Genomic DNA, 11,033 nt, shown 5'->3' with positions numbered 1-11,033 from the left:
TGGCCTTTCATCCGACTCAGCTCAATACCTTAACTAGAAACGAAGCTTCGCAGATTATCTTGTATCCTATAGTTGCGTAACGTATTGTTTTATTTTTGACTTACGCGAAATACTCTGCAGTTGCAACCCTATAGAATTTCAACTCGTTACTACTTTAGCCATCCATTTCTTTAGATCGTTTCTTTACCCCGACGGCGGATATTGTTGCGGAAAATTGGTAGCCGATACAAAAGAAATGTATGTATCGTCTTAGAAGCCGTATATACAAAATTTTGGCGTAGTCCCAGGTCCGGATGTAGAGATAGATTTAGGATTTGACGAGGCCTTCAAAAATCTTCGGTTCGGTCATGGAAAAAGTTCTCCAAACAACTCTCCGAATTCTAGAGAGATGCTTCCACACCCAAGTTTCAAATCTTGATTCCGAAGAAAAGTTGGGGAGAGACGTAGTGGCAGTATCTAACTTGATATCTGCATAGCCTACATATTTATTTTCGCGACGAGTCACACACTCCCATAATCCAATTGTTTTTTCTCTTCCTACTCGATGTCCCGACCGTATTATCCCGGTAGTTTGGGACGACAATTCAATCCGCGAAGTGACTTATTATCTGTAAGTACTTGCGGCAACGGAACATCAATTTACTTAGGAAATGAAAAAGAGGGGGTCCTTTTGATGTGATGTATTTTCTTTGGACTTATTTATTGTGAAAAAAAAGATATTACAAGGGACCCGAAATGCCTTGTTTACGAATCGTTAGAAAATGCATCGGCATAAAAACGGCAGTAAGAAGCGGCAAGACAAAGGTGTGTAAACTGTAGAAACGAGTTAATGTGGATTGTCCAACACTCACACTTCCCCGTAACGATTCTACTAATGAAGATCCTATAAAGGGAATGGCTTCGGGTACACCTGTCACGATTTTAACGGCCCAGTAACCAATCTGATCCCAGGGTAAGGAATATCCAGTTACGCCGAAAGAAACGGTTAATACAGCTAAAATCACTCCAGTAACCCAAGTCAATTCACGAGGTTTTTTGAATCCCCCAGTTAGATAAACACGAAATACATGCAGAATCATCACAGGTACCATCATACTTGCTGACCAACGGTGAACAGAACGAATAAGCCAGCCAAAATTTACCTCAGTCATTGTATATTGAACAGAAGAAAAAGCTTCCGTAACAGTTGGACGGTAATAAAAGGTCATAGCAAAACCGGTAGCTATTTGAACTAAAAAGCAGGTTAACGTGATTCCTCCCAAGCAGTAAAATATGTTCACATGTGGAGGGACGTATTTACTAGTAATATCATCCGCAATTGCCTGAATTTCGAGGCGCTCTTCAAACCAGTCATATACCTTAGCAGGATAGGTAAGCCTATGTAGCTCCCTCTTTGTAAACTGCACATGAAGATTTGTCTTCATACAGCTTAGGCGAGAATGGATTCTTAGAGCCGTTCCCTCTCTCGAGTAAGGTGTCCTTTGCCGGTACTTCGCCATTTGTTTTGTAAAGAAGGGGGCGACGGCGGAGATCCAAAAACCTCGAAACTAAATCCCGCCTCAATCTCATGTTAGCCTGTACTCCCTAGAAACCGGTAGTGTTAGCGTCTTGAGAAATCTTTTTACCTTATCAATGTATCTATCCCCAAAAATTGGTGGAGAACAAGTGTAATACATACATGGATAGATCTTATCTCGTTTTAATCTGATTGGTTGAATAATCACGAAACCTTAGATTTTCACTATATATCGACAAGATACCCTATTTATTTGATTGGTGGCTGAGAAGACCCGCTGGGCATCAAATCCTCTACCAGTGTTTCGTAATTACACGAGCCTGTAAATGTCCTGCATATTTGTATCTCTCTCCCCCAACCCAATGTGAGAAGGAACCGGTTGAGAGCAATTTCATGGATAATTTCTCGATTGGGCGTCGAGTCAGTAATATTAGGTAGCAACTTTGTCACGAAACTTAAACAGTAAATTGGTGTAAATTAATCCTAGTTTAAAATTTCTAATACAAATTTCTCGCGTTTCGGGTAATAATCATTAATCGGCTACCCGGCCAGACATCAGTGGTAAAAAAAAAACTAGTAGTCGAAGAAATGAAAGAAAAAAAAAATTCTTATTTATTGAATCGGATTAATTGCGGCGAATCACACACCCATATTGCTAAAAGATCTGAAATAGGAGAGGAAAAAAATTACGCGATTCAACTACCTCTTCGATTTTCGATGTCTCTTACCAAGTCCCCAGCTGTTGTTTTTGCAGCTGCGGGGCTTGGGTCGGTCCTTTTTACCAGCTAATTGCAATACCGTCCAACAAGACGGAGGAGTTATAAATTTCCAAAATAGTAACTAGAAATATGGCGAATAGAGCCATGAAAAATCCCATCAAGGGAGTAGTTCCCCAACCAGGAGCAACTTTCCCATATTCCGAATTGAGCGGTTTCAAAACCATCCCTAAAAAACTTATTTTGGGTTTCCCTTTAGGAGTTTCATCAAGAACTTTCGTAGCCATAGACCCTGCTCAACTGGTTGAAATTTGCTGACTTTGTATAATAGTATACCGAGTGGTAATTAAAATCTATTGGGTCATATGGCAACGGAAACCGCAACTTTGGTCACTACTTTTTTATCCCGTTCACTTGTTAGCTTTACCGGTTACGCCTTATATACCGCTTTTGGTAAACCGTCCAAAGAACTAAGAGATCCTTTCGAAGAACATGAAGATTAATTGGAGACCTTCCTCTCCATAAATTGGAGAAGAAGGTCTCCAATTAATCTTATTTTCCTTGTCTCGACAATTTCGTTGATAAGACAGAAATGTGTGTCTATTTTCTAGGTTGAGGCAAAGGAATCTTTTGTTTATTTACCTCTGTTAGGCACCTTAGGAGGTTCTCGAAAAAAAATTGCGAAAAAAATTATACCTGAAGTGGCTACCAGCAAAAATGTGTAAACCAGTGCTTCCATGGGTTAGGGAATAAATTGGTGTTTTTAAAAAATCTCTCTCGTACTAATTAGTAGGTATCACTCCAGTAGAATTTCATTTCATCAGCTTGAATCCGAAGTGGTTAAACCTATTCAATTAAAGTAATTAATTGAATCTTGAAAAAGAAATATTTTTCGATCCAATTTTTCTTTGATCCGGCCAAGTAACTGGTATAGAGAAAGAGGAATTCCCTAATTATCGAGTTCGACGGGATCTGTAAGAAGAAATCCTCTAAACGGCTTGTTTTTTGGTACTTGGGTCTCCTAACTTCTGAAATGCACCAAATTCAACTTGGGCGTCCAAATCGGGGTCGATGCCGGCAAAAACGTCTCTAAACAAAGTTCTTGCGCCATGCCAAATGTGGCCAAAGAAAAAAATGAGAGCAAATGTGGTGTGACCGAAAGTGAACCAACCCCGTGGACTACTTCTGAATACACCATCCGATTTTAAAGTCGCACGATCAAATTCAAAGATTTCGCCCAATTGAGCACGCCTAGCATATTTCTTTACTGTGGCAGGGTCACTAAAGCTGGCGCCATCTAATTCGCCACCGAAAAAGTCTACGGTTACACCCACTTGCTCAACACTGTATTTTGATTCCGCTCGTCTGAATGGTACATCAGCTCTTACGACACCTTCTCCATCTACCAAGACGACCGGAAATGTTTCAAAGAAGGTTGGCATACGGCGTACAAACAGCTCACGTCCTTCCCTATCCTTGAAAAGGGCATGACCTAACCAACCGACAGCTATGCCATCTCCGTTGTCCATTGCACCCGCCCTAAACAATCCACCCTTCGCAGGATTGTTGCCAATGTAATCATAAAAAGCCAATTTTTCCGGAATCTTTGACCAAACTTGGGATAAGCTGAGATTTTCAGCTTCGCCTAATCGTATTCGTCTTTCTATCTCTTGTTGAAAATATCCTTGATCCCATTGGTAGCGGGTAGGGCCAAACAATTCAATCGGAGTGGCGGCGGATCCGTACCACATGGTTCCAGAAACTACGAAGGCGGCAAAAAAGACGGCGGCAATACTGCTAGATAATACGGTTTCAACGTTTCCCATGCGTAAAGCTTTGTACAACCTCTGGGGAGGGCGGACACTTAGATGGAACAATCCGGCGAGTATACCTAACACTCCTGCTGCTATATGATGCGACGCTATTCCGCCTGGAATGAATGGATCGAAGCCCTCAGCCCCCCAAGCCGGGTCTACGGGTTCCACTTTTCCAGTTAATCCGTATGGATCTGAGATCCAAATGCCGGGACCAAATAAACCAGTTACGTGAAACGCCCCAAATGAAAAACAAAGTACTCCTGAAAGAAATAGGTGAATTCCAAATATCTTAGGTAAATCCAGGGATGGTTTTCCCGTACGATCGTCACGAAATAGATCCAGGTCCCAATATACCCAGTGCCATATAGCAGCTAGAAACAGCAAGCCAGATAGTATGATATGAGCTGCGGCTACGCCTTCGTAACTCCAGATACCCGCGTCTGTTGAGGTATCTCCTGTGATAATCCAACCCCCCCAAGATTTTGATACCCCAATGCGAGTCATAAAGGGAATGACAAACATACCCTGCCTCCACATTGGATCGAGAACGGGGTCAGATGGATCAAAAACCGCTAATTCATATGAAGCCATCGAGCCCGCCCAGCCGGAGACCAAAGCTGTATGCATCAGATGTACGGAAATTAGACGACCGGGGTCGTTTAATACGACGGTGTGAACGCGATACCAAGGCAAACCCGTGAAAAACCCCTTTCTTGAATATTGGAGACAACTGATCACTGCGTAACTTTCTTGCAATATAATATAGGGTTACATCCTAGGGAAATGAGAGAGAGGTTGCCGTACAAAACACTTAAAAAAAAAAAAGATATTCTGGCTCGTAGTTAGAGCGACAGAGTGGGAGGGAAACGAACAATGTTTTTAATCTTCGACGAGAAACCTAATTTTTATTTGTTTTGCCTATTTGATTGTACCAAATATGTAGCTGCATCGGGACAAGCCAGCAACTCCCCCCCCGGATAGGGATGGAGGCGTGAATATTTTAGCATTTTCATTCCCCATGTAACAACGTAAGGATTGGTCCCATCAGGATTAGATAATATCTGCCAGAATTGGAGATCTAACGACCCATGCCGTAAAACGTGTTACAATGTGAAATAACTTAATAATTATCGACCCAACTCCTACTTACGCCCACAATTCAGAGGTAACTCCAAGACGTTTTGATAATTTCTATATGCCAATTGGTGTTCCAAAAGTGCCCTTTCGTCTACCCGGGGAAGAGGATGCAGTTTGGGTTGACGTATAGTCCAACTTGTCGGGTATGTCGAGGCCGGTGGAACCGTCTCCACCATTTTTTTGCCAATTGACTTGTACCTACCATGCTGAAATCAAATATTCCACCAGTAATCAAATGGATGGAAAAAAAAAAAGAATCTGCCAATTGAAGTGTTAGCTGTCGGAATCTATGGCTAGTTGAAATGAACAAGTCGTTTAGGCCCCGGTCACTTGATCCCAAAGATCGATCGTGCCAAAGATACGTGCGAAACAATAGCGGAACAAAAAAATTATTTATCTATTTGAACATTGAACAGGTTTTTTTTTTTTTTTTTTGAACCTATGAGATGTGAAAATAGATGAAATGGAGGGAGAGAAAAACTACTTGTTCCATATGTACGAGTAGTGATCAAGATTTATCCCCTTCGGGGTAGTAAATGAACCTAAGGATTCCTTGTATTAGAAGGAAGGCCTCAATGTCGGACAGAAATGAATTGGTGCGGGGGGGAAGAATTTGGCACAATCGGTGCACCAACTGCCAGTTGCAACGTAGTTCAAGATGTTCAAAACAAACGGGCCAGACAAACTTGAACGAAAAAGCGAGATTGCCCCAATTGGGCAGGATTGAAAACTTGGTGTAGAAAAAATCCATCCTTTCCCGCGCCTCCACCCTGCTCCTATTTCCTCTTGCGGAAGCCATTAGAGCCGTATGTTTCCAACAATACCTACACGGTTCCGGGGGGGGGGGAACCTATCCCGATCAACCGGCTTTATCGAGAAAGGCTTCTTTTCCTAGGTCAACAAGTCGATGACGAAATTGCCAATCAACTTATTGGTATCATGATGTATCTAAATAGCGAAGATCAGGCCAAAGATATGTATTCGTATGTAAATTCCCCCGGCGGGGCAGTATTAGCCGGAATATCTGTTTACGACGCGATGCAATTTGTTGTACCAGATGTACATACTATTTGCATGGGACTCGCCGCTTCAATGGGATCTTCTATTTCGGCTGGAGGAGAGATTACCAGACGTATAGCACTGCCCCACGCTTGGCGCCAATGATTTGTCTAAATTAATATTTTGCCTTCGCTCGATTGAGGTAACAATAGCATGGCAACCAGTACTTAGTGATTTTCTCCACACCACACATATTTAGTTAAAATTAAAATAGCGAAGTACTGAAAAGATAAACGGAATCAAGGAAATCTTTTTAACTCGTGTTAGATTTGCCATAGATTAAATTCAATATATCTTAGCGTCATAAGTCATATAAGATATATGGTGTATCAAAATCCTAACTTTTTTTTTTCTTCTCCTTCCAGTAAAAAACAGAATTTGGGATTCGAACAGTGTTGATTCCTTCGTCCATCGGGGGTATACATAGCAAACTTCGGGATTGCAAAGGCAATTAAGTGACGGAGCCATCGTAGTACTCCATAGGGAAGGATGGTGAAATACAACAATGCCATTTCATACATGTAGTATGGAAAGAGTGAGGGAGGGACCGACAACGAAGTAAGCAAAGGCCTGCAAAAGAACGATTAATTCCTAAATAGAAATCAATATAGTTATAGATTTCTATTTATTTACTTATAAATTTATCAAAGTAGGCAAACTTCGTTGGCTTTAAACTGCAGTTGTATGAGGTAGCCGTATGCAGAATATCTGCTTGTACAGTTAGACTTAATCAGAGTCACCTAATCAGGGTGATGATTCATCAACCCGCTAGTTCATATTATGACGGACAGGCTGGAGAATGTGTCATGGAAGCGGAGGAAGCGTCGAAACTACGTGATTGTATAACCAAAGTTTATGCCCAAAGAACTGGCAAACCTTTGTGGTTAATTTCCGAGGACATGGAAAGAGATGTATTTTTGTCAGCGGAAGAAGCCCAGGATTACGGTGTTGCGGATCTAGTAGCGGTGGAAAATGTTTCACGCTGAAGATTCATTGAAAAAAAAATTACCCGAAATTCAATTTTTTTTTTCTTCGCAGTTTCATGTATTTTAAGTTAATGATTCACCCCTTTAGAAGCAGATAGAAACAGATTTGCAAAGTTATTTCTGATAGGTCGGAAATATAAAGGTCTTATTGGGTGTGAAAATGCGTCAAATTTTACCAATTGGTTGAGAATCTTTCAAACCGGATCAATCTTCTGCGTTTTCAAGCATGCCGACAAACCAACAACTTATTAGGAAGGCGAGGCAACGGCTGGAGAGTGGGACGAAATCCCCCGCTCTTCGTGGGTGCCCCCAACGGCGGGGAGTGTGTACTAGGGTGTATGTGTGACTTGTTTGGATCGAGAACCTAAACTATTTGGAGATCAATGCTGCAGGATAATCTACCAGATGAAGTGGTAAAAAATTCATAATCCACCTGTTTCGATGGGAAATAGCAATTCGTGGTTGAAATCGGTGCGAACCCGATCTTTTCAATTTGGGAAGGTGGAGGTAAATCGGTAATAATAAAAATTTAGTTATCAAACGAAGTCGGGCTGGGCTGGTGGTATCAACTTTCACACCTACTTTGCCAATTACACCTCGGCGGCAACAACTAGGGTCAGCCATTCTGCTAACCCCCGGATAAAATATCGCAACTATACATATGATTTCCTTTATCAACTAAGAAATCTGATTCAAAAAGCGTCAAGAAGCTGAGTGAAATATTGGGGATCGTGCGGCCCACCAACAGTAGTTCCACTTATCCGATCTCGGAACAAGTCTATACTCCGGTATATAGGGGGGATCCAACTGCCAAGACAAATTGACCACGGAAACATCGGAATCTGTAACATTTTTGGTACAACGTATGCCTTTTAGCCTAGTAGGCGGGAAGGTGAGTATCGGAGTACTTGCGGAAAGGAAAGCCGGAGTAGCAAAAGCCATTGGAATATCTAATTCTCACATGAGGTAAGAATAAAAAGAGGAAAAAGGTATTGCAACTTACTTACACCCCTCGGCAGAACATGAGGCAACTAGTTTGAAGGATACATGGTATGTGGCGTTGAAACCCTTAACAAGCAAAGTAGAAATCTGCGGTTGGGGTTTCAAAAACTTCAATGAGTTATTTGAGTAATTATGCTTTGAAGATACGGAGTTTATCACTCCCAAAATTGACATCTCTAGTTACGGATGTTGAAGTAAAACTATTTAAAGAAATGGAAGAACTAGAAAATCAATAGATTATTTTTTTTTTATTGAAAATCTGAGATTTTTGTGAGGCTATACGTATAACGACTAGAGTAAAACGAGGATCTGTGGCTCGGAAGTATCGCAAAAACATTCTCGATTTTGTGTCCGGTTTTCGGGGGGCTCATTCAAAATTGTTTAGAACGGCAAACCAGCGAAGGGGTAGGTCTTTAGCTTATGCTTATGTAGATAAAAATAATAGCAAAAGAGCCTTTCGCCGTCTCTGGATTGCTCGGATTAATGCAGCAGCGCGGAGAGATGGAATTACCCACAGTTCGGTAATTCATAGTTTGTACAAAAATCGGATTGCCTTGAATCGCAAGACACTTGCTCAAATCGCTACTCCAGATGCCTACTGTTTTTCTATGATCATAGAAAAAGTTAGCAAAATAAAAATTTGATGATCCGCGGCGGTAAAGTTACGCCTCTCTAAGTCTCATTTAGACAGAAGAGAGGCGAATAAACCAAATTCCAAATTGAGTTACGTATTTCTCGTAGTAAAAAAAAAGGGGGGGGGGGGCGGAAGGACAGACTACCTCGTAGATATCGATCGGTTTGACTCAACAAAACTCAAAACTACCTTGAATTGCATCTGTTTCGCGGTAAATGCTCATTTGATAAGTTAAAGAATCTGCTAGAGATTAATTTATTCTATTTAATAATCTAACTTTCGTTATTTGAAAAGGGCAGCAAGGCCAAGATGCGGGCTCTTTTTATTGCCGTAGCTATCAAACGTTGCTGCTTCGAGGTCAATCTATTCATTCGTCTTGATAATATTTTGCCTTGCTCACTCACGAATCGACGAAGTAGACTCGTATTCTTGTAATCAATAGTTTCATCAGAACGAATGGACGGAGAACGCCTACGGGAAGAGTGTCTAGATTTATTCATGATATTTCTTTGTAACTACCGATATTTACTTATGTTGGATATCAATTCCCTCCGAACCAATTGCAATTTTTTTTTTTTTTTTTTACTTCTTCGACTCTTTGTGCAAGGTATGCTTGTGACAATGGAAGCAATACTTCTCTGACTCCAGCCGAGCGGGTGTGTTACGACGATTTTTACGTGTAGTGTATCGGCAAAGACCCGCGGATTTTCCACTGGTTTTTCTCTGAATACAACTTGTACATTCCAAAGCAATAGTTACCCTTGCATCTTTAGTATTGGCCATGGAATCAGATGTACTCTAATTTAATTAGTTTCCCCAAAAAGAGGGGGTGAGGGTCGCATGTAGATCCATAGCAATAGAAACGAACTACTTACGAAGTTTCGACCTATGAAGTAAATAGATTAAACACTCCCATCACTAAATTGAGTCATTATTACGTGTATGACGAACCATAGAGTTCTCACTTCGTATGGTTCCTACACGGCTCCTTTGGTTTAGTTAATAACAATAAGTTAGGGAAATGGAAATAATAAAGCATCCGGAAAGAATCGATTTGTTTCTATTAATAAACCAGCCAGTAAGCCAAACCATATTGTAGCTACAACAGGGGCTGTGGAAAGATATATTTTTACATGTTGCATTGGAATCCTCCTTCTTATCAATTTTTTATTTCCCTACCTACTTGCCTTTATCCTCACCAGCTTTACTACTTAAAATCTAACTATATCTAAATCAAATTCTCACATTTACTTGAAAGAAGAATAAAGTTTTTTCCAGTACCCGACTCCAGAATACTAAGTCGAGAAGTGGTGTAGAGAATGAAAAGTGGGAATTAAAATAAAGAGAGGGCAGGGATTAGCAGCTTCCCAAAAAATGCATTCCTACTTCGACGGTAGCCAGTATTCGTGGGAAAAGATTATAATCAATTGGATCGAATAACAAGCAAGGGGTTGATGGTATCAAGTACAACCAAAAGGGATGTAACGCAGCTCGGTAGCGTGTTTGTTTTGGGTACAAAATGTCGCAGGTTCAAATCCCGTCATCCCTATCTCCTATACGTGGAACAACTGGCAGGGGTGACAGTTGTTGCCCCACTTACTTGATCTCTACCTCCTTTCTCCCTACAAAAAAAAAAAGGGAAGTCAACACTTTTTTCTTCCCTTCACGCTGGGGAGGAAAGATGCTGCAACTCCCACTTCCTTCATAGGTCAAAGTAACCCCTTCCAGAAAGAGGCGCCTTTAGTTCAGTACGGTAGAACGCGGGTCTCCAAAACCCGATGTCGTAGGTTCGAATCCTGCAGGGCGTGCCTACTGCTAGGGATTGCTTAAGCGATACGCCCCAAAATTGAAGTGGACGTAGAACTAAAGATTATCGTTGTAGAAGCGATCTTCCACATCTGCTAATTGTTTTTGAAATACGGACAGAAAATACTCGAAAGGAATAGTGGTGGGGGGGGGGGGGGGCTTTCGCCATATATATTTTTAATTCATTTACCTTCCCAATCCCAAAATATCCCTTTTGTTTAGGACGATATCTAACTAGATATTCATCGAATATCTAATTGATCGCCCCGTCGGTATTGAAGGTATGCAGTTACAAATAATCCAGCTAGGGTTATTGGAATCGAACCTAACACAATTCCAGAGAGTAATGCTTCAACCATT

General features: G+C 41.2%; 1 non-coding gene across 1 annotated transcript; it reads left to right on the top strand.

Moving 5' to 3' along the window:
* Positions 1–10,601: 10,601 nt before the first annotated feature.
* Positions 10,602–10,675, top strand: TRNAW-CCA (transfer RNA tryptophan (anticodon CCA)). The gene has a single exon. It is a non-coding gene; the product is annotated as a tRNA-Trp (tRNA).
* The last annotated feature ends 358 nt before the right edge of the window (positions 10,676–11,033 follow it).

Source organism: Adiantum capillus-veneris, unplaced genomic scaffold, assembly GCF_014529385.1.
Source record: "Adiantum capillus-veneris isolate H3 unplaced genomic scaffold, ASM1452938v2 Hic_scaffold_325, whole genome shotgun sequence".
Lineage (NCBI taxonomy): Eukaryota > Viridiplantae > Streptophyta > Polypodiopsida > Polypodiales > Pteridaceae > Adiantum > Adiantum capillus-veneris.
Note: the sequence above shows the minus strand (reverse complement) of the source record. Positions and strands in the feature narration are given on the sequence as shown.